Genomic DNA, 24,746 nt, shown 5'->3' on the forward strand with positions numbered 1-24,746 from the left:
GTTGAAAGTTGCTGATTTATTGGCTTTTGACAGCCACAAACCATGGCTCAGCATGAAGTTGCCCACAAGGTCCAAGGTCATTGCAAATGCGTTGCTATTACAAAATGAAAATTACGCAAAGTTAGTGCTGGTATGTAGTGACCTATGAATGCTCTTAATGAGCCTTCACTGAATCCACAAATGGTAGTGTTTCCCGTTGTCCAGCCATTTTAATTCCAATCCCCATTCCCATCCCAACATGTTGGTCCATGTCTTCCTTTACTACCATGATAGGACCGCATTAAGGTTGGACGACCACACCTCATGTTCCGTCTAGGTAACCTCCAAATGGATAGCATGAACATCCATTTCTCCTACTTTTGAATATTCTTCCCCTTCCCCTTCCTTCTACTTCAATTTCCCACTCTTGGCCCAACCACCTGTCCCCTTCTCTTCTCCTCGCCTGCCTATCACCTCTCCCTGGTGCCCCTCCTCCTTCCATTTCTCCCATGGTCCACTCTCTTCTCCCATTAGATTTCTTCTTCTCTAGCCCTTTACCTTTTCCACCTATCATTTCCCAGCTACTTACTTCATCCCTCCTCCCCAGCCCACCTACCTTCCCCCTCACCTAGCTTCATCTATCACCTACCAGCTTGTACTCCTTCCCCTCCCCTCACCACCTTATTCTGGCTTCTTCCCCCTTCCTTTCCAGTCTGGACGTTTATTCCTTTCCATAGATGCTGCTTGACCACCCGAGTTCCTCCAGAGTTTTTTTTGTATTCTGCTCGGGTATGCTTGCTTGCTCACTTTTATTTTAAATTCTTCCAAATGATCTTTGCCTATGTTCTCTCTTTTTTAATTACACAATATTAACTTCACTCAATGTGCTGTTTCTTTCACGTTGTTCTCCCATTTATTCTCTTTGAACTTACATGCTCCTGTTTTACACTTTCACTGCCCATCTCATTCCAATACAAAATAAGCAGAATTTAAAAAGTAAGCATAACATTATTAATGGGTATTAATATATTATATTAAGCAAATTGGAAAACTTCAGCAAATGAATTTCAAAGTAGATATGTTTAAAGCCATCCACTTTAAATCTAAAGTAAGTACTTCCCACCCCCACACCCACCTGCTTCACCTATCACCTTCCAGCTTGTACACTATCCCCTCCCCCACCTTATTCTGATTTCTTCTCCCACCCTGATGAAGGATCTTGGCCCGAAGTGTTGACTTTTTATTCATTTCCATAGATGCACCTGACCTGCTGAGTTCCTCCAGCATTACTTGGAGTACTGTATTCAGTTCTCGTCACCTCACTACTTGGAGTACTGTGCTCAGTTCTGGTCGCCTCACTACAGGAAGGATGTGGAAGCCATAGAAAGGGTGCAGAGGAGATTTACAAGGACGTTGCCTGGATTGGGGAGCATGCCTTATGAGAATAGGTTGAGTGAACTCGGCCTTTTCTCCTTGGAGCGACAGAGGATGAGAGGTGACCTGACAGAGGTGTATAAGATGATGAGAGGCATTGATTGAGTGGATAGCCAGAGGCTTTTTCCCAGGGCTGAAATGGCTAACATGACGGGGCATAGTTTTAAGGTGCTTGGAAATAGGTACAAGGGGGATTCAGAGGTAAGTTTTACACACAGCGAGTAGTGAGTGTGTGGAATGAACTGCCAGCAACAGTGGTGGAGTGGTACAATAGGGTCTTTTTAGAGCCTCTTAGATAGGTACATGGATCTTAGAAAAATAGAGGGCTATGTGGTAGGCTAATTCTAGGCCATTTCTAGAATAGGTTACATGGTCGGCACAGCATTGTGGGCTGAATGGCCTGTAGTGTGCTGCAGATTTCTATGAATCTATGATTCTGAGTGTGCTGCTCTGGATTTCCAGCATCTGCAAAGTATCTCGTGTTTATACTCTTAATGATATGGTTGCTTCAGGTTGTAATAGCCAGGGACGGTAGTGGGGATAGACTCCCACTACCTATTAAATTTTCTCAATGGCGTACATCACAAATAGTCTCTGCCAACCTAGTCCAGGTCCTGGTTTTCACATGTGGCTTGGCTACTAAGCTCAGTGATTGTTTCTCTTGACAAGAGGAGGGGCAAAGGCAGGCTACTGGCATCTTAAAGCCAGTCGCTTCAGGCAGATGGGGCTCATCAGCCATGACTGGCAACTCACCTAGGAGAAGGAAAACCCTGATCTCAAACCTCCGCTGTCCTGCAGCCATACCTACTCACGGGGAAGGTTTTGAGTAAACCCTGAGGAAAAACCCAGAGCTACAATGCCAAAGGCAGCACTACTTTGAGTTTAACGCTGACTGGCAACTCCTGCAACACCGCTGGTGCCTGACTGTATCTGTTTCTGCTGTTTCATCAGCTGCATGGAGACGGGGAGCTTGCTACATGGGCAACAGCTTGCTCTCCACGTCGTACTGCCCTAGCATATACACATATCATGGGATGCAACATTCTGACCAACCGAGGGCCTCGGGACGTGCATTGCTACTCCTCCTCAGGGGCACTGAAAAGGGTGACTAAAATTGCAAGTCTCACTCCTGAAACAATGAATTGCTTTTCGACATTTCTCTTGCTATTGATTTTTTGCCTTCTCTTTTCCTTATCTTGCTCACAATTAGCAATTGTTACAAGAGCCATATGCTGAACCACTGATGCAGATGCGCATGTATCATGGGTCAGCTTAGGTCCGTATTTGCATCTGTCAGATATTCAGAAATTTGAAATCCGTTAGTTACAGCCACCCACCAGACTTATTTGTTTTTTCTGCATTACCTGGAATAAATGAATCATAATTAGCCTCTGAAAATTAACTACTTTGAATTTGTGATGTTAATCTTGGTGTCACATATCTGCATCTTGATTGAACAAAGCTTTAAAATGAATTTTTTTCTGAGTAAATATTTTAATCTAGTACATAGAGATAAGGACATTTTGAAGATGGAATATTTAATCACAATACAACTGGGTAATTCCACTCTGGCAAAAATGACCTTTCTAAATTAGTTGTTATTATAAGTCCAGTAATAGGAAGCGGACAATATTTGATTCTTCAGGAAACCAGTATTGATTTAAGAATATTAAATATTTAATTTTCCTCACTGGTCACATAAATGTGGTATTATAGATGATTATAAATGTCACCTGCACTAGTACCAACAGCAGCAGTTGTGTCATCTGCTCTGAGATTTTATAAGAGCCCAGAAGTACAAGTGGTAATATTTACACCACCCATTTGCAGTTGAAACTCCTTTCCTTAAAAGTGATCAGGCAACAAAAGACGCTCACAAGCAAGAGAGAATCTGCAGATGCTGGAAATCTGAGCAACACACACAAAATGCTGGAGGAACTCTGCAGGCCCAGCATCCTCTATGCAAAAGAGTATAGTTGACGTTTTGCGTCGAGACCTTTTGGCACAACTGGACTCTCTCCTGTTATAGGCTGAAGTTCCATGATAATATTCAAATTGTCATAGTAGTAAGCAGGATTACCAAATTATAGACACAAGAGGAGCTGCAGATGCTGGAAATCTTCAGCAATACACACAAAGTGCTGGAGGAGCTCAGCAGGTCAGGCAGCATCTATGGGTGGGAATAAACAGCTGATGTTTTGGGTCGAGATTCTGCAGTCTACTCTAAGTGACTTTTACCGCGGAATGATCGTTGGTGCTTGACGGGGTGGTTTGATCTCAGAGACTGGTGATTTCCTGGGGCTTTCATGCATAACAGTATCTAGCGTTTACAGAGAATGGTGCAAAAAACAAAAGAAAACACATCCAGTGAGCGGCAGTTCTGTGGGAGAAAATACCTTGTTAATGAGAGAGCTCAGAGGGCAATGGCCAGGCTGGCTTAACAGGAAAATTTTGAAGTTCAAAGTTCATATATGTCACCATATACTAGCCTGAGAATTATTTTCATGCAGGCATTCACAGTAAATGCAAAGAAACACAACAGAATCAATGAAAAACTGCACACAAAATCACTGCATTCATAGAAGCTCATCGAAACTTTAGCTGATATGCCAAATCTACACAAACTTCTATGAAAGTAGAAGTGGAGCTGTGCCTTCTATGTAATGGCATTCAGGATCTAAATCTTGGAACACTTTTCCTGACTTCACTGTGGTCTATTTTCATTAGAATTACAGTGATTCAAGTAGGATGATTCCCTCCCCCTGCCATCCCACTATTTAGACCATGAGAAGGTGGGAGTGGAGGATGCTATCACGTATTTGCTGCACAAATCACTCTCTCACCTAGATGGGGTCAGTTGTGCTGTGAGGATTACATTCCTTGACTTCTCTAGTGCCTTTAACACCATCCAGCCCAAGATCTTAAAGCACAAACTAACGGAGATGGGAGTAGACTCTCACATGGTGGATTGGATAGTGGACTACTTGACAGATAGACCTCAGTATGTGCGGTTGGGAGACTGTAGGTCTGACACGGTGGTCAGCAGCACAGGAGCGCCACAGGGAACCGTACTCTCTCCGGTCCTGTTCACCCTGTACACATCTGACTTCCAATATAACTCGGAGTCCTGCCATGTGCAGAAGTTCGCTGATGACAGGGCATAGTGGGGTGTGTCAGGAATGGACAGGAGGAGGAGTATAGGAAACTGATACAGGACTTTGTGATATGGTGCAACTCAAACTACCTGCGTCTCAATGTCACCAAGACCAAGGAGATGGTGGTGGACTTTAGGAGATCTAGGCCTCATATGGAGCCAGTGATCATTAATGGAGAATGTGTGGAGCAGGTTAAGACCTACAAGTATCTGGGAGTACAGTTGGACGAGAAGCTAGACTGGACTGCCAACACAGATGCCTTGTGCAGGAAGGCACAGAGTCGATTGTACTTCCTTAGAAGGTTGGCGTCATTCAATGTCTGCAGTGAGATGCTGAAGATGTTCTATAGGTCAGTTGTTGAGAGCGCCCTCTTCTTTGTGGTGGCGTGTTGGGGAGGAAGCATTAAGAAGAAGGACGCCTCACGTCTTAATAAGCTGGTAAGGAAGGCGGGCTCTGTCGTGGGCAAAGTACTGGAGAGTTTAACATCGGTAGCTGAGCGAAGGGTGCTGAGTAGGCTACGGTCAATTATGGAAAACCCTGAACATCCTCTACATAGCACCATCCAGAGACAGAGAAGCAGTTTCAGCGACAGGTTACTGTCGATGCAATGCTCCTCAGACAGGATGAAGAGGTCAATACTCCCCAATGCCATTAGGCTTTACAATTCAACTGCCAGGACTTAAGAACTTTTTTTAAAGCTATTATTAATGCTTTTTGAGTTAGTGATTTAGATGCATATCATATTATTACTGAGTTAAGTATTGTATGTAATGAGTTTTTGCTACAACAAGTGTATGGGACATTGGAAAAAATGTTGAATTTCCCCATGGGGATGAATAAAGTATCTATCTATCTATCTATCTATCTATCTATAAGACCATAACACACAGGAGCAGATTTAAATTATTCAGCTCATAGTGCTTGCTCCGCCATTCCATCATAGCTAATTTATCATCACTCTTAGCTCCATTCCCCTGCCTTCTCCCCATACAATACGTCCACCCTATCTGGGCCTTTCATCATTTGATTGGTTTCAATAAAACTCCCCTGTCATTTTACTTAATTTACTGCACTTCTAAATGCTCAGTCACCCCCCAATTTTGTGTTATTAATACATATTAGTGCTAACAATGGCTCTTGTAGGAAATCTATTGTGTATCTTCCACCAAATTGATAACTTCCATTTAACATAAATTATTGCATTCTATCTTTAGTTAACTGTGTTTCTATAGGCATCCATTAGTCTTGTGAGAGCATGGATTTGTGCCTTGGAAGGTTTCCAGGGCACAGGCCTGGACAGGGTTGTATGGGAGACCGGCAGTTGCCCAAGCTGCAAGCCTTCCCCTCTCCACACCACCAATGTTGTCCAAGGGAAGGGCACTAGGACCCATACAGCTTGGCACCGGTGACGTCGCAGAGCAATATGTTGTTAAGTGCCTTGCTCAAGGACACAAACACGCTGCCTCAGCTGAGGCTCGAACCAGTGACCTTCAGATTACTAATCCGATGCCTTATCCACTAGGCAAAGGTGCCAACACATATCCATACTATTACAGCCTCTTTTGGCCCTGGGCTTCATTTCACAGATGTTCATTGAAATGTCTGTAGACATGTCTGTAGAAACTCCATTGCACAACTCCCACCCCCTTTTCTGTGTTCAGCACATAAAAAGTTATGGCTAAAGTGGAAAATGTGTTAGTTGCATGGAGTGCTGTATGACGAGTGTCTGAAGAACAATGACGTTAATGCCATAGGCAATCTGACTGGAGATACAACTTGAAATAATTAACAACAAACTTTGTTTTTTCAGTATTCATACCCATTAGAAAAGGAGATTACCTTCTCAGATTTAAAATAACTTCTTTTTCTGCACTACCATAAGTTGAGATAATCAAATTACAAATATTTTCTGTGTTTTTCTCAGGTTTAAGCAGACAAATCATTAAGTTTATTTAAGTTTATTTTTCCATCTCAAGTATCATTAATTGGCTTGTTGCTGCTTGCCCTCCACCTCTTTGCCACTCCCTCTTCCTCTGCTCAGAACTTATGCTTCCTCATGACAAGTACAACTTTCTTTTTTTATCTTTCTGAGTAAGCACTTTAATCATTATTTCCTTAGTTTTTGAAGGAATATTTATTTATTTTTTCAATTTTGGCTTGGAATGGGACCTTCTGGCAGTTTAAGCCATGCCACCCATGGAAAAGTACAGCTCAGAAACAAATTCTTTACAGGCAGTGGCAGGAATTGAACCCCAGTCACCTGTACCATAAAGCGCTGTCCTAACCACTACATTACCATGGTGATATGATTACTATATTGTATTATATAAACTAATTACTGGAACTGCAAAATTATCAGCACCAACTAGCATTTTATTTACAGCTCAGCGTTCTGACATCTTAAGAGTGTTGAGGTTTAGTTGAAAGGCATGACTAGAATTTGCCTAGATAGGTTGATAGGTACTTCATTGATCCCAAAGGAAATTACAGTGTCACTGTAGCATTACAAATGCACAGTTATGAATATTAAAAGAGAAGTCATAAAGAATAAAAACATAAGTTACCTCGAACAGTCTAACAGGAGGGGGCCATCATTTCCCAGGCTGTAGGTTGACTCATTATAGAGCCTAATGGCCGAGTGTAAGAATAACCTCATATAGAACTTTTTGGAGCAGCACAGTTGTTTTAGACTTTACAAAAAGTGCTCTTCGATTCAGCCAAGGTGGCATGCAGAGGGTGAGAAACATTGTCCAGAATTGCTAGGATTATCCATAGGGTCCTTTGTTCTACCACACCCTCCTATGTGTCCATTTTGACTCCTATAACAGAGCCAGCGTTTCTAATCAGTTTATTGAGCCTGTTGGCATCACCCGTGTTGATGCCATTGCCACTGCACACCACTGCATAGAAGATTGTACTGGTGACAACAGACTTGTAGACCATGTGAAGGAGAGGCCTGCATACTCCGAAGGACCTCAGTCTCATCAGGAAGTAGAGATGACTCTGGCCTGTCTTGTACACAGCCTCTGTATTGGCTCTCCACTCAACTCAATTATCCAGGTGCACCCCCAGGTACTTGTATATCCTCATCACAACCTTGTCCTCACCATCAATTGTAACAGGGAGCAGTGCAAGCTTAGTTAGCTCAGGACACTCTGTGGACCATAAGACCTTAAGACTATAAGACATAGGAGCAGAATTAGACCATTTAACCCATTGAGTTTGCTCTGCCATTCATGGCCGATCCTCTTTTCTCCCCTCTTCAGTCCCACTCCCCGGCCTTTTGCCTATAACCTTTGATGCCATGTCCAATCAAGAAGCTGTCAAGCTCTGCCTTAAATACACCCAACGGCCTGGCATCCACAGCTGCCTGTGGTAGTAAATTCCATAAATTCACCACCCTTTGGCTAAAGAAATTTCTCCACATCTCTGTTTCAAGTGGATGCCCCTTTTCCCCTGAGACTGTGCCCTCTTGACCTAGACTCCCCCATCATGGGAAACATCCTTTCCACATCTACTCAGTCTAGCTCTTTAAACATTCAGAAGTTTTCAATGAGATACCCTCTCATCCTTCTAAATTCCAGCGAGTACAGACCCAGAGCTATCAAATGGTCCTCGTATGATAACCCTTTCATTCCCAGAATCATCCTTGTGAACCTCCTCTGAACCCTCTCAAATGCCAGTACATCTTTTCTTAGATGAGGAGACCAGAACTGTTCACAATACTCAAGGTGAGGCCTCACCAGTGCCTTATAAAGCCTTAGCATCACATTCCTGCTCTTGTATTCTGGACCTCGTGAAATGAATGCTAACATTGCATTTGCCTTCCACCACCAACTCTATCTGCAAGTTAACCTTCAGGGTGTTCTGCACAAGGACTCCCAAATCCCTTTGCATCTCAGACTTTTGGAGTTTCTCCCCATTTAATAAATAGTCTGCACATTTATTTCTTCTACAAAAGTGCATGTCCGTGCATTTTCCAACATTGTATTTCATTTGCCACTTTCTTGCCCGTTCTCCTAACCTGTCTAAGTCTGCAGCCTACCTGTTTCCTCAACACTACCTGGCCCTCCACCAATCTTCATATCATCTGCAAACTTGACAACAAAGCCATCTAAATCATTGACATACAGCATAAAAAGAAGTGGTCACAACACAGGCCCCTGCGAAACACTACTCATCACTGGCACCCAACCAGAAAAGGATCCTTTTATTTCCATTCACTGCCTCCTACCTACCAACCTATGCTCTAACCATGCCCATAACTTTCCTGTAATACCATGGGCTCTTAACTTGTTTAGCAGCCTCATGTGTGGCACCTTGTCAAAGGCCTTCTGAAAATCCAAATATACAACATCCACTACATCCCCTTTATCGATCCTACTTGTAATCTCCTCAAAGAATTCCAACAGGTTCATCAGGTAAGGTTTTCCTTTAAGGAAACCATGCTGACTTTGTCCTATCTTGTCCAGTGTCACCAAGTACTCCATAACCTCATCCTTAACAATTGACTCCAACATCTTCCCAACCACTGATGACGGGTCTATAATTTCCTTGCTACTGCTTTCCTCCTTTCCTTCTTTCTTAAAGAGTGGAGTGACATTTGCAATTTTTCCATCCTCTGGCACCAAGCTAGAGTCCAATAATTTCTGAAAGATCATCGCAAATGCCTCCATAATCTCTACAGCTACCTCTTTCAGAACCCTAGGGTGCAGTTCATCTGGTTCAGGTGACTTATGTACCCTTACGTCTTTCAGCTTTTTGAGCACCTTTTCCATTATAACAGTAACTGCACTCACTTCTCTTTCCTTGCACCCTTCAATATCTGGCATACTGTTAGCATCTTCCACAGTAAAGACTGATGCAAAATACTCATTTTGTTCATATGCCATCTCCTTGTCCCCCATTATTATTAGTCCTGCCTCATTTTCTAGCAGTCCTATATCCACTCTCATTACTTTTACATCCTTGAAAAAGCTTTTAGTATCCACTTCGATATTGTTTGCTAGCTTGCTATCGTATTTCATCTTTTTCTTTTAGATGCTCCCTGTAGGTTTTTAAAAGCTTCCCAATCCTCCGTCTTATTACAAAACTTTGCTTTGTTGTATGCCCTCTCATTTGCTTTTGCATTTGCTTTGACTTCCCTTGTCAGCCACAGTTGTACTATTTTGCCATTTGAGTATTTTTTCATTAGAATACATCTATTCTGCACCTTCCTCGTTTTTCCCAGAAACTCACACCATTGCTGCTCTTCCTAAAGTCCATCACCATCTCCCTTGTGTTACTAATGCTGAGCTGTAGATGATTCAGCTTGCACTATTTGACAGAATTCCACCAGTGTCCTGTATTCATCCTCCCGTCCTTCCTTATTGCTGAGTCATTAGAGAATTTCTGCAGATGACATGAATCAGTGTTGTATCTAAAGTCTGAGATATACAGGGTAAACAGGAAGGGAGCCAATACAGTCCCCTGTGGGGCCCCAGTGCTGCTTAAAGCCATGTCTGACACACAGCTCTGAAGCTGCACGAACTGTGGTCTGCCAGTCGGGCAGTCTTCATTTAAAATGAAAACTCTGAAGAGACATTATAATGGTAGATTAACCAAAAAAAATAATTTTACTTGCATTGTTTCTGAAATGTTAGAGTAATAAATTGAAGATTCAATTGCAAATCTTACTGGAGGAAATTTAGATAGAGGCCCTAATAGCCATTAATGTGGACAATAGCATTGCCAATGACCCTCTAATCAGTTGAGACCACAATCCCTCCAGCTACTTCCAAAGCACCCTGGACCTGGACTCTGAATGTTTAAGAGAAGTTTGGATTGGTACATGGATGGGAAGGGTATGGAGAGCTAAGGTCCAGGTGCAGATTGATGGAACTAGGTTGTTTAAATGGTTTGGCACAGACTAAATGGGCTGAAGGGCCTGTTTCTGTGCTGTAGTCTTCTATGACTCTATGACTCCCAACCAGGCATTCCCAGATTAACTAACTGCTGCACTCAATTGTCCCTTCTTCCTTTCTAGCACACAACCTGAACAATTGTTAAACACCACTACACAACTATAAGGCACACTCATGAAGTGTTAAGGGTTTGAAGGCACAAGTTTCTCTACCATTCATAATATGCACTATATTATACATTTGGGGACCAAATATGAGAGGGCTGCTCTGCAATGGACACGGCAGGCCCCTTCACCAGAGGTGCTACCCTTCCCTGTACACCCCATACACTCAGCTCTCACCTGTGGCTCCAGGTAGCTAATTGCTTGCGACTTTGAGCACACCATGGTACTCTGCTTCAACAGGCAAGCTAAACCAGGTGAGGGTAGCTGGGAGTCTCATACCCTGGAAAATTCAAATTAACTATAAAGTCTGGAAAATGGTTTGAAATGCCATTCAAAACACACTGTTACACACCAGCTGTGTGGTGAAAAAGGCACAACAGCACCTCTTTCACCTCAGTTTGGTATGGGCCCCCAAATCCTAAGAACTTTCTACAGGGGCACAATTGAGGTCATCCTGACTGGCTGCATCTCTACCTGGTGTGGGAACTGTACTTTCCTTAATTGCTGGACTCTGCAGAGAGTGGTGCGGTCAGCCCAGCGCATCAGTAGTTGTGAACTTCCCATGATTCAGGACATTTACAAAGACAGGAGTGTAAAAAGGGCCCAAAGGATCATTGAGGACCCAAATCATCCCAACCACAATCTATTTCAGCTGCTACCATCCGGGAAGTGGTACTGCAGCATAAAAGCCAGAACCAACAGGCTCTGGGACAGGTTCTTCCAACAGGCCATCAGACTGATGAACTCACACTGATTTGAGTGTACTCAATATTATATTGACTGTTCTATTTATTATAAATTACTATGATTGCACATTGCACATTTAGACAGAGACGTAAGGTAAAGATTTTTACCCTTGTGTATGTGAAGGATGTAAGAAATAAAGCCAATTCAATTCAATTCAATATGTTTTTCTTTTCAATTGATCCAAGGGACGTGGGCATTGTCAGCACAGCCATCTGATATTGCTTTTCTTTAATTTGTTTATTTATTTACTATTCTATTGTCATTGGAAAGGTAGAACATAGAACAATAGAGCTTAGGAGCAGACCCTTTGACCCATAATATGCTGAACCAATTAAGATAATGAGACCTAATTCCTTCTGTCAGCATATGGTTCGTATTCCTCCATTATCTGCATATTCATGGGCCTACCTAGGAGCTTCTTAAAGGTTTCTACTGTATTTGCCACCACTGACACCTCTAACAGTGTATTATAGGCACAAGCTATGAAGAAAATTGTCCTGCATATATCCTTTGAACTTACTCCCTTTCACATGCTGTCTGGCTTTAGACATTTTGGCCCTGGGATAAAGATGCTGGCAGTCTACCTCCACCTCTCATAATTTTGTAAACTTATATCCCGGTCTTCCCTCAGCCTCAAATAAATTTTTAACCAGAGTGTAAGTGGATCTGTGAACAGAAAGGCAGGTGGTGAATAGGGAGTTATGTAATATTTGCGTCAAGATACATAATCAGAATCAGAATTAGGTTTAGTATCATTGATATATGTTGTGAAATTTGTTGTTCTGTGGCAGCAGTACAGGTGCCCCTGCTTCACGAATGTTCGCTTTACGCCACTTCGCTTCTACAAAGGACCTACATTAGTAACCTGTTTTCGCATTACAAAGACGATTTTCGCTTTTAAGAACATTTTCCCCATATAAATTAATGGTTCTCCACTTTACACCATTTTGGCTTAAGAAAGGTTTCATAGGAACGCTCTGCCTTTGTAAAGGGGGGATACCTGTACATTGCAAGACATAAAAATTGTGATAAGTTATTAAAAATTAAATAATGTGTGCAAAAGAGGAATAGTGGGGTAGTGTTCATTGGTTCATGGACTGTTCAATAATCCGATGGTGGAAGGGAAGGTGCTATCCCTGAAATTTACTGTGGGTTGTTGGGCTCCTGTTCCTCCTTCCCAATGGTAGTAATGAGAAAAGGGCACGTCCCCAAGTGGTGACGGTCCTAAATGGTGGACGCTGCCTTCCTGAGGCACCAGCTTTCGAAGATGTCCTCGATGGCAGGGAGGTTTGTGCCCATGGATGGAGCTGGATGAGCTCTGGAGCCTGCACGTTGGAGCCCACATACCAGGTGCTGCCTTAACCTGTCTAAATGCTTTTCACAGGCTAACACTTAACAATCGGGCACCGTCTGTGGAAAAGGGAACTGGTGTTAACATTTCCAGTCCAAGACCTTTCATCAGAGCTGGGAAAGATGGATAAAAAAGGTAAATTTAAGTTACAGATAAGGTGAAAAGAGTGATGGATAAGACAACATTAATATCTGCGACAGGATGCGACCAGATCAAAGGAGTTAATGGGCAGCCAGATGCTATTGTTATCTCAGTATGCTCTTTTAGTCTGCTTTGGAGGGGCTCTCCATTGGTCAGGGTCGACCACCGATGTTGTGTCTCAGTTGTCTATGTGATATGCAAACCAGGGCAGTACAATATGAAGAGCAAGCAGTTGACCTCTCCTTCTCCACAGCTGATGAATCTAAAGGAACAGCAGAGACTGACACAGTTTGGCACCAGTCGGAATTTAACTCAACGTAGGACTGCATTAGGAACTCCAGCTCCAGAATTTTCCTCAGGGTTTACACCCTAAGTCTTCTCCATGAGTGGGTATAGCCACAAGGCAGTGGAAGTTTAAGATCAGAATTCTCCTTCTCCTAGATGAGCCTCTTCTGCCCAAAGTGATATGCACCAGTAAACTGACTCAGCCCCTTCTCTTCTGTCAATAGAATCTGCCCCACAGGGCTTAGAAGCTAAGCCACACACGAAGGCCAGGAGCTGGACTTGGCTGTCAGAGGCTATTTGAGAAGCACACCATTGGGAGCATTTAATAGGTAGTGGGAGCTTATCCTCACTACCAGCCCCGGCTACAACAATCTTAAAGAACTTGTCTGCATTATGTGTTACTAATGGCAAGGGTGTGATACACGACCAGAAAATAGGTTGTGGTAATGGAGAAAGAAATACTAAGTCAAAATATCAGTGGGATGTTTGCAGAAATAGTCAGTTCTGATACATAGAACAATACAGCACAGCACAGTACAGGCCATTCGCCCCACAATGTTGTGCCAACCCTTAAACCCTGCCTCCCATATAACCCCCCACCTTAAATTCCTCCATATACCTGTCTAGTAGTCTCTTAAATTTCACTAGTGTATCTGCCTCAGTCAGTGCATTCCACGCACCAACCACTCTCTGAGTAAAAAACCTTTCTCTAATATCCCCCTTGAACTTTCCACCCCTTACCTTAAAGCCATGTCCTCTTGTATTGAGCAGTGGTGCCCTGGGGAAGAGGCGCTGGCTGTCCACTCTATCTATTCCTCTTAATATCTTGTACACCTCTATCATGTCTCCTCTCATCCTCCTTCTCTCCAGAGAGGAAAGTCCTAGCTCCCTTAATCTCTGATCATAATACAAACAGAAAGAATGAGTTACTTACTTAAAGCTAAAAATTCAATACTGAATGTTGGAGAGATCCAGACAGGGAAGGCAGGAGTCTCTCTGTTTCTATCTTCAGGGATAGGCAACCTAAAAATATCTATTACACACCCAAAGATTCCCAAAGTTACCTTCATTCTTCCTCCCACAGTACCACTTTTTGGCTTAGCCAGCATTTCTGCAGAGAAACATGAACTAATCTTCACTTTTCAGCTCAGCACATTGAAGTCAGAAATAAGCTGGAGTCAAGAAGTCGATGTGTTCAACCAATGCAAAGAGCACCTGGTCCATCGACTTTATGGCTGCTGAAAAAAAATAAAGTGAAAGGTAAATGAAAGTTGGCGATTTACATACTTCTCCTTATTCTACTTCATCATCATGTTTCAAAACTATGTTTGAACACCTGCGTTCATCAGGGAGGAAGCACTTGAGATTACTTTGTAAGTGATTATATCACCCCTCTTGAGCATTGTCTCAGTTAAAAACAAACTATCAATAATGTTTTTAGCTTGAGTCTTTAAAAGGCGAACTGAAGATAAGATGATCAGTACTTAAAGATGCTGCATTATTGTCACACCACATGGTCTCAGAGATTGTTAGTAGCTGTGTGTGTTAAGGCTAACTGCTTAGCCCCCCTGTTCTACTTGCTTTATACTTATGACTGTGAGTTTAAGTACAGCTGCAATGCCTTATTTAAGTTTCCTCACAACACCACAGTTGTTGGCCAAATCAAAAGTTGTGACAAATAGGCATAAACAGAAGTAGAGATTGAAAATCTGACTGAATGGTGCCAAAGAACAACAACATCTCAACGTCTCAACAAGAACTCAAAGTCAGCAAAGCCAGAGATAAATGACTACAGGAGGAAGAAACCAGAGGTCGATGAGCTGGTCCTCATTGGAGGATTGGAGGAGGGTCAGTAACTTTAAATTCTTTGGTGTTAACGTTGTAAAGGATCTGCCCTGGAACCAGCACTTAAGTACCATTACAAAGAAGGCAAGACAGCCCCTCTGCTTTCATCGAAGTCTGCACGGATCTAAAACTTTGACCAACCTCTATAGAAGCACAATGGAGGGTATTCTAACTGGTTGCATCACAGCCTAGTACTGAAACACCAAATGTCCTTAAATGGAAAAACCTACAAAAAGTAGTGGATACATCCCAGCCCATCACAAGAAAAGCCCTCCCCACTATTGAGTAGCAGTGCTGCCACAAGAAAGCACCTCCAACATCAGGGAGACCCACCATCCAGACCATGCTCTCTTCTTGCCGCTGGCATCAGGAAGGAGCTACAGGATCCTCAGGATCCTCACCACCAGGTTCAGGAACTGTTATTACTCCTCAACCATCAGGCTCCTGACCAGTGTGAGTACTACAAACTCATTTTCAAGGACTCTACAACTCAATATTTTTCTCAATATTATTTATTTATTCATTTATTATTATTTTCACTTTTTGCATTTGGAGTTTGTCTTCTTTTGCATGTTGGTTGTCAGTCTTTGTTTGAACTCTATTGTAAACAGATGAGTCCCAGTTTTTAATGTGACACTCCGTGACTGCCAAAATGAAAAAGGCTCTTTATCCCAACTTTCTAATTAGCCACCCCTCTTTCCATGTTGTCTTCAACACATGGGCTCTTCTTTTGCAAAATAATCTTTTGTGCACAACTTTAATTGAACTCCTTTTAATAATTCAAATATATTATATCTACAAATTGCCTTCTATCTGCTTTGGGTTTTTACTTCTTCGAATACCTATAATGACCCTTATATGTGCAGAGTTCATGCTAATGAAGCCAGGAGATCCCGGAGGTTAAAGTCCCATTATTTTATTTAATGCCAATTCTTTACTGATGGTATTGAAAATTAGTTCTTTGCTCATTTTCCCCCTCATACTAATAGGATGTTCCTGGTATCACCAAAGAATTTAAAGACTGATGCACCATCAATAACTCACTCTGAGACGTAAGAAGCGAGATATCGGCTTTTATTGACTGGAAGAAAGAACGACACTACATCCTGGAGAATGAGGCCGGGCTCAGGCCTCAATCGCCTTTATACAGGGGTCTGTGGGAGGAGCCACAGGAGCAGTCAGCAGGGGTCTGTGGGAGGAGCCACAGGAGCAGTCCAGACAGGTATATGTAGTTCACCACAAAGACAGAAGTAAAACATCTGTTAATTTCTCTGACATATTGTGTCCTTCATAATTATTTCCTCAGCCTCAATCTCTAAGCATGCTATTTTCACTTTGATTTCACTTTTCTTTTTTATGTACTTTGGGAAGCCAATTATATTTATGTTATATTTCTTGCTAGTTTGCCATCATAGTTTATTTTATTCATGTTGATTAATCCTTTCTTTGATTCAGAATTTATCAAATGTAAGGAATAATTGTAACAACTTTCAACATCAATAAGAGTTCTTAAGTCTCTGTGTTGTTTTATATGAACACTTCACATATAAGGGTAACACCAAGCAGAATTTCTTTCGACAATAGTTTTGTTGTTTCTTTTTAAATAAAGAGAACACAGTATAAAGGAGAATTGTGCAGTGCATAACAAATGTAACAAATGTACAATTCACATTCATGAAAGAGATGCACCCATAGTACAAACATTCAGAATTTCTGTATTAATTCACAGGATCTTGATATTACAGGCATTTTAAATACAGCCTTAGTTGCCCTTAATTGTGAAGATATTCAATTTTGAGCCACATTAATGCTTCTGGAGTCACAGGAAGGTAAGGATAGTGGATTCCTTCCCTGGAGGATGTTAACGAACTGGTTGTATTTCTTTTATCCTTAATGAGACTTGCTTTTGGATCTTAAGCAGTTTGTTTTTCAACTCTAGATTCCATCATTTGAAGTCTCTTATGTTTCCAGCATTCAATGAAGCTGCCTCAGATGGAGGCAGATACATTAGAAGCATTTAATAAACTTAGATAGACCAACAGATGACAGAAAAACATGGAGAGTTCTGTAGAAGTAAAGGATTAGATTTATCTTAGAGTAGGTTAAAAGGTCGGCTGAAGGATGTATTGTACGTTCAATGTCCTATTTATTTAATAGAATTTAAACTTGCCATGTGATAGGCCTGGAGTTAAATGCATGTCTTTCAAAGTCCTTGAACTATGACTGCTTGTTCGGTTATTTATTCTATTCTAATGGCATTCTACTGTACACCATTCCAATGGCAGTCTTGAATGTGTGGCTTTGTGTATTCATAATTATAAAGACAATTTCATAGAAACAATCATTGCAGAACAGGAAGTGAGGCCAGATGCATATGAAACCTCTCTAGTTGAGAGAACCACCAGAAATAATAATACCCAACGCTCAAAATTTCAGAGATTTTTTTTACATATTTAATGAAGAGACCAGGAGATTGAGTGATTTTACAGTTGCTTAAATTCATCACTGCAATTAATTAACCTGATTCTATCACCTTATATATATTTTATGGATTTTTATGGGGTTGTTACTATTTTTAAAAAGGAAAATAATCTAGAGTAAATAGACTAAACTTCATATCATGAGATTTGATATGAAGTGTAGTTGATTGTGACAACAGATAAACTAATGTGATAGTAGATATTGCTTTTTAATTATAGTAAAGAGCGTTCTATTGATTGCACTACCGCTGCCTACATTGTTTGTAGTTAGAATGCTTGGGAGCTTGTCTCACTGGAGTACATGTTATTGTGATAGAGATTGTGAGGCTGGATGCAGCAGGAGAGACAAGAACTAATAACCATAGCTGCAAAATAAAGGGTATGCATGAGGGACTGAAATAAGGAAAATGGATTCCCTCCCAAATCTTTGAAACTTTCCACCCTGGGAGAATCTTAGGGATATAGAGATTGGGTAGGAAAGTAGATTTGAGGTTGAAATTATATACTTTCTTAAATGCAGTCTTATCTCGATCTTCACTAAGGAGGACATAAATAATCTTCTGGAAATAGTAGGGGACCGAGGGTCTGGTGAGATGGAGGAACTGAGGGAAATACATGTTAGTAGGGAAGTGGCGTTAGGTAAATTGAAGGGATTAAAGGCAGATAAATCCCCAGGGCCAGATGGTCTGCATCCCAGAGTGCTTAAGGAAGTAGCCCAAGAAATAGTGGATGCATTAGTGATAATTTTTCAGAACTCCTTAGATTCTGGATTAGTTCCTGAGGATTGGAGGGTGGCTAATGTAACCCCACTTTTTAAAAAAGGAGGGAGAGAGAAACCGGGGAATTATAGACCGGTTAGTCTGACATTGGTGGTGGGGAAAATGCTGGAGTCGGTTATCAAAGATGTGATAACAGCACATTTGGAAAGAGGTGAAATCATCGGACAAAGTCAGCATGGATTTGTGAAAGGAAAATCATCTCTGACGAATCTTATAGAATTTTTTGAAGATGTAACAAGTAGAGTGGATAGGGGAGAGCCAGTGGATGTGGTATATTTAGATTTTCAAAAGGCTTTTGACAAGGTCCCACACAGGAGATTAGTATGCAAACTTAAAGTACACGGTATTGGGGGTATGGTATTGATGTGGATAGAGAATTGGTTCGCAGACAGGAAGCAAAGAGTGGGAGTAAACGGGACCTTTTCAGAATGGCAGGCAGTGACTAGTGGGGTACCACAAGGCTCAGTGCTGGGACCTCAGTTGTTTACAATATATATTGATGATTTAGACGAGGGAATTAAATGCAGCATCTCCAAGTTTGCAGATAACACGAAGCTGGGTGGCGGTGTTAGCTGTGAGGAGGATGCTAAGAGGATGCAGGGTGACTTGGATAGGTTAGGTGAGTGGGCAAATTCATGGCAGATGCAATTTAATGTGGATAAATGTGAGGTTATCCACTTTGGTTGCAAGAACAGGAAAGCAGATTATTATCTGAACGGTGCCCGATTAGGAAAAGGGGAGATGCAACGAGACCTGGGTGTCATTGTACACCTGTCATTGAAGGTGGGCATGCAGGTACAGCAGGCAGTGAAAAAGGCAAATGGTATGTTGGCATTCATAGCAAAAGGAGCTGAGTACAGGAGAAGGGAGGTTCTACTGCAGTTGTACAAGGCCTTGGTGAGACTGCACCTAGAATATTGTGTGCAGTTTTGGTCCTCTAATCTGAGGAAAGACATTCTTGCCATAGAGGGAGTACAGAGAAGGTTCACCGGATTGACTCCTGGGATGGCAGAACTTTCATATGAAGAAAGACTGGATCGACTAGGCTTATACTCACTGGAAGATTGAAGATTGAGGGGGGATCTTATTGAAACGTATAAAATTCTAAAGGGATTGGACAGGCTAGATGCAGGAAGATTGTTTCCAATGTTGGGGAAGTCCAGAACGAGGGGTCACAGTTTAAGGATAAGGGGGAAGCCTTTTAGGACCAAGATGAGGGAAAACTTCTTCACACAGAGAGTGGTGAATCTGTGGAATTCTCTGCCACAGGAAACAGTTGAGGCCAGTTCATTGGCTATATTTAAGAGGAAGTTAGATATGGCCTTTGTGGCTAAAGGGATCAGGGGGTATGGAGAGAAAGCAGGTACAGGGTTCTGAGTTGGATGATCAGCCATGATCATACTGAAGGGCCGAATGGCCTACTCCTGCAACTATTTTCTATGTTTCTATGATCTTAAGGGGTAAGGAGCACAGAAGCTCAAGATGACCATTTGCCAGTATTTGGCCTATAACCTTTTAAACCTTTCGTGTCCATGTCCCTCTTCAACTGTCTTATCAAAGTTGTTATTGTCCTGCTCAACAACATCCTCTGGAATAGAGGCTCAGTCCACTTACAAGACATTCTTTGTGTAAAAAAAGTTACCCTTCAAGTTGCCATTGAATAATTCCTCTCTCCATGCCATTTAGTTCTTGATTGCCAACCCTGTGGAAAAGACTGAGTGCCTCCATGACTATGTATACCTCTATAAGATCACCCCTCAGTTTTTCAAGGAATAAAGTTCTAGTCGATCCAATTTCTCCCTATTTCTCACTCTCTTAGTTTCTGGCAATATTCTTATAAAATATTCTGCTGCATTCTTTCCCATACAGTAAAATCTCTACTATGGCAGGGTTACCAAACTGAACTCAATATTCCAAGTCCAGCCTTTGCAGTGTCTTTTACCACTGCACTATGACCTCCCAGTTTTATGCTCACTTCCCTGACAGATGGACAGCATGCCAACAATCTTCCTCACTACCCTACCTATTTTCCATTTTCAGTGAACCATACACATGAACTCCAAGGTATTTTCTGTGCTACAACACTCCCCACAGCCCTGCTGTACACTGTGAAAGTGCTACCTTTATTAGACTTTCTAAAATGCAAACCTGTGCATTTATCTGAATTAAACTCCCAGTTGCCACTTCTCAGCTCACTTACTCAGCTAATCATTTCCCCCTGCAATTTTTGATGACTTTCTTCACTCTACCACCTATTTTAGTGTCATCTGCATACTTACTAATAGTGCCTTGTACAGCATTATCCAGATCATTAACTGACTGCAGCACCAACAGATGAGGCACACCACAAGTCACAGACCTCCAGACTGATCCAATTGATAGTTAATACCCTAGATATTTGAAGTATATTTACTTGCTACTGCTGTGCTAGGAAAGAGCCATGTTAAGAGAAAGGCCTATCCACAAAACCACAGAGAATATATTCGAAAAGCTGAAAGCTACTCTGTACATCTGTCTCAAAGCTATCAAGCAGCTGGAATTCAAACACTAATGAAAAGGTAATAAACTATTAGAGTACTTATGAATTACTATATAATATGCAAAGGAAGATCACCTAAGGGCCTTTAATCTTTTTTAAATTATTAAAGACATCACTGCAAGCAGAAATAATGAAACCCCATAATCTTCAATCCAAAGTTCAAAGTAAATTTATTAAAGTATGGATAATATATGTCACAATAGATAAAAAGAAAAGCAACACAATCATTGGAAATGTATACACAAACAAACAACCAATGTGCAAAAGAAAACTGTACAAAAAAAGTAAATAAATAATTCAGAGAAGAATCTCATTTCTTCCTCAAACCTCAAGCTTATGGAAGCTCACACTAACTTTTTGATAGCATGAGGAGGGCTATTTCAAGGGCGAAGAGACAATTTCAAATGAGGTTGGAGGCGACATTGGAGGCACGGCAACTCTGGCAGGGTCTGCAAGACATTACTCCCTACAAAGCGAAACCCAATAGCATGAATGGCAGCGATGCTTCTCTACCCGATGAACTCAACACCGTCTATGCACGCTTTGAAAGGGAGAACACAACTACAGCTGTGAAGATCCCTGCTGCATCTGATGACTCTGTGATCTCTGTCTCAGAGGCTGATGTAAGGCTGTCTTTAAAGAGAATGAACCCTCGCAAGGCAGAAGGTCCCAATGGAGTACCTGGTAAGGTTCTGAAAACCTGTGCAGACACAATCTCAATGGCTCTCCCAATGGCTTTAGACCACCTGGACAACACAAACAGCTATGTCAGGATGCTGTTCATCGACTATAGCTCAGCATTTAATACCATCATTCTCACAATCCTGATTGACAAGTTGCAGAACCTGGGCCTCTGTATTTCCCTCTGTAACTGGATCCTCAACTTCCTAACTGGAAGACCACAATATGTGTGGATTGGTGATAACATCTCCTCCTCGCTGACGATCAACACTCGCGCACCTCAGACATGTGTGCTTAGCCCACTGCTCTGCTCTCTATATACACGTCCGTGTGGCTAGGCATAGCTCAAATACCATCTATAAATTTTCTGATGATACAACCATTGTTGGTAGAATCTCAGGTGGCGACGAGAGAGCGTACAGGAGTGAGATATGCCAACTAGTGGAGTGGTGCCACAGCAACAACCTGGCACTCAACATCAGTAAGATGAAAGAGCTGATTGTGGACTTCAGGAAGGGTAAGATGAAGGAACACATACCAATCCTCATAGAGGGATCAGATGTGGAGAAAGTGAGCAGTTTCAAGTTCCTGGGTGTCAAGATCTCTGATGATCTAACCTGGTCCCAACATACCGATGCAGTTATAAAGAAGTGGCTATACTTTATTAGGAGCTTGAAGAGATTTGGTATGTCAAGAAATACATCCAAAAACTTCTATAGTTGTACTGTGGAGAGCATTCTGACAGGCTGCATCACTGTCTGGTATGGGGTGGGGGGGGGGGGGGGTGGCTACTGCACAGGACCGAAAGAAGCTGCAGAAAGTTGTAAATCTAGTCAGCTCCACCTTGGGTACCAGCCTACAAAGTACCCAGGACATCTTCAGGGAGTGTTATCTCAGAAAGGCAGCGTCCATTATTAAGGACCTCCAGCACCCAGGGCATGCCTTTTTCTCATTGTTACCATCAGGTAGGAGGTACAGAAGCCTGAAGGCACACACTCAGCGATTCAGGAACAGCCTCTTCCCCTCTGCCATCCGATTTCTGAATGGACATTGAACCCTTGGACACTACCTTACTTTTTTAAATATACAGTATTTCTGTTTTTGCACATTTTTGTAATCTATTCAATATACATATACTGTAATTGATTTACTTGTTTATGTCTTATTATTATTATTTTTATTTTATTTTTTTCTTTCTGCTAGATTATGTATTGCATTGAACTGCGGCTGCTAAGTTAACAAATTTCGCGTCACATGCCGGTGATAATAAACCTGATTCTCTTTCTGAAGGGCTCCCTGTTGCATCCAGGGGCAGCTGCCAGCCCATGCAGCAGGGACAAAAATAGTGTTACCAGACAACCCCCCCTCCCCCCCAGCAGTGCTGGGCACTCAGACTTCTGTAGAGAAACACATTTCCAAGTCCAAGCACTAGTGCAGGTGCCAGGTCCACAGGACCAACCCATTGCTTCAGCAAACCGGAGGTTAACAAATTCTGCTGCGGTATGAGCCTTGAAATATTAGCGGTTTGAGACGCAGAGGACCTGGATGTTCTAGTCTGTGATTCACAAAGACATTTGCATCAAGGGCCCCACCCACCTCAGACCTTCTCTCTTTTTCCCTCTCCTACTGGGCAGAAGATACAAAAGCCTGTAAGTATGTACCACCAGGCTCAAAGATAGCTTCTATCCAAATGTTGTCAGTCTCTTGAATGGACCTCTTGCACAATAGGTGGATTATTGGCCTAAAATCTATCTAGTTATGAGCTTACACTTTATTGTTTTCCTGCACTGCACTTTTTGGTAGCTTTTGCACTTTATTCTGCATTGTTATTTATTTGCCCTATTCTAGCTCTAACTTATTCTTTGATCAAGACATTCTTTTCACTGTATCTTGGTACAATACCAATACAAATGCAGGAACATCAATAATTAAGAAAACTAATTGAGTGTTATTGCTTGGTGTGAAGTGAAACAAGTACAAAACTAGGAAGCTTATGTTTCATTGATATGGGGTATCAGTGAGAATATGGGTCTCCTTATTTTCATATGACATAGGAACAGAAACAAGTAATTTGGCCCATCAATCTGCTCCATTCCATCAAAGCTGATTTATTATCCTTCTCAACCCCATTCTCCTGCCTTCTCCCTGTAACCTTTGACGCCCTGACTAATCAAGAACCTGTCAAATTCCACTTTAATGTACTCAAGGACAGCCTCCACAGCTGTCTTTGGAAATGAATTCCACAGATTCATTACCCTCCAGCTAACAAAATTCTGCCTCATCTTTGTTCTAAATGGTCATCCCTCTATTCTGAGCTGTGCCCTCTGTTCCTAGACTTCCCTAATATTGAAACATCCTCTCCATGTCTACACCTTCCAATATTTGAGAGGTTTCAATGAGATCTTCCTCTCATTTTACTAAGCTCCAGTGAGTACAGCCCCAGAGCATCAAATGCTTCTTATACATTGATCTTTTCATTCCCAAAATCATTCTCATGAACACCCTATAACGTCAGCATGTCTTTTCTTAGATAAAGGGCCCAAAACTGCTCCCAATACTCCAAGTGTGGTTCTGACCAATGCATTTTGAAGCCTCAACATTATATCCTGGACCTCCCAAAATGCTAACATTGTAATTGCCTTCCTAACAACCAACTCAACCTGTAAGATAACCTTTAGGAAATCCTGCACCAGGAATCCCAAGTCCCTTTGCACCTCTAATTTTTAAATTTTCTCCCCATTTAGAAAATAGTCTGTGCCTTTATTCCTTCTACCAAAGTGCATGACCGTATACTTCCCTACACTATATTCCTTCTTTGCTTATATTCCCAATCTGTCTAAATCTTCTACAGACTCCCTGCTTCCTCATACAGCCTGCCCTTCCACCTATCTTTGTATCATTCACAAACTTGGCCACAAAGCTATCAATTCTTTCATCCAAATTGTCAGCATACAACATGAAAAGTAGTTCCAACACTGACCCCTGCGGAACACCACTAGTCACTGGCAGCCAGCCAGGAAATGCACCCTTTATTCCCACTCTTTACCTCTTGCCAGTCTGCCAGTCTTCTATCTATGCTAGTATTTTTCTCATAATACCATGGGCTCTTATCTTGTTAAGCAGCTTCATGTGACGCACTTTGTCAAAGGCCTTCTGAAAATCTAAGTAAACAACATCTGCTGACTCTCCTTTGTCTACTCTGCCTGTTATTTCCTCAGAAAATTCTAGCAGATTTGTCAGGCAAGATTTCCTCTTAAGGTATG

At 41.9% G+C, this 24,746-nt stretch overlaps 1 long non-coding RNA gene across 1 annotated transcript in view; it reads right to left on the reverse strand.

Annotated features, from left to right (window-relative positions):
* Window positions 1–24,746, reverse strand: part of LOC140739752 (uncharacterized) — a 108,708-nt gene that overhangs the window by 24,693 nt on the left and 59,269 nt on the right. The window contains exon 3 of the long non-coding RNA XR_012101737.1: window positions 14,224–14,397. This is a non-coding gene — a long non-coding RNA (uncharacterized lncRNA). The remainder of the gene's footprint in view (window positions 1–14,223; window positions 14,398–24,746) is intronic.

Source organism: Hemitrygon akajei, chromosome 2, assembly GCF_048418815.1.
Source record: "Hemitrygon akajei chromosome 2, sHemAka1.3, whole genome shotgun sequence".
NCBI lineage: Eukaryota > Metazoa > Chordata > Chondrichthyes > Myliobatiformes > Dasyatidae > Hemitrygon > Hemitrygon akajei.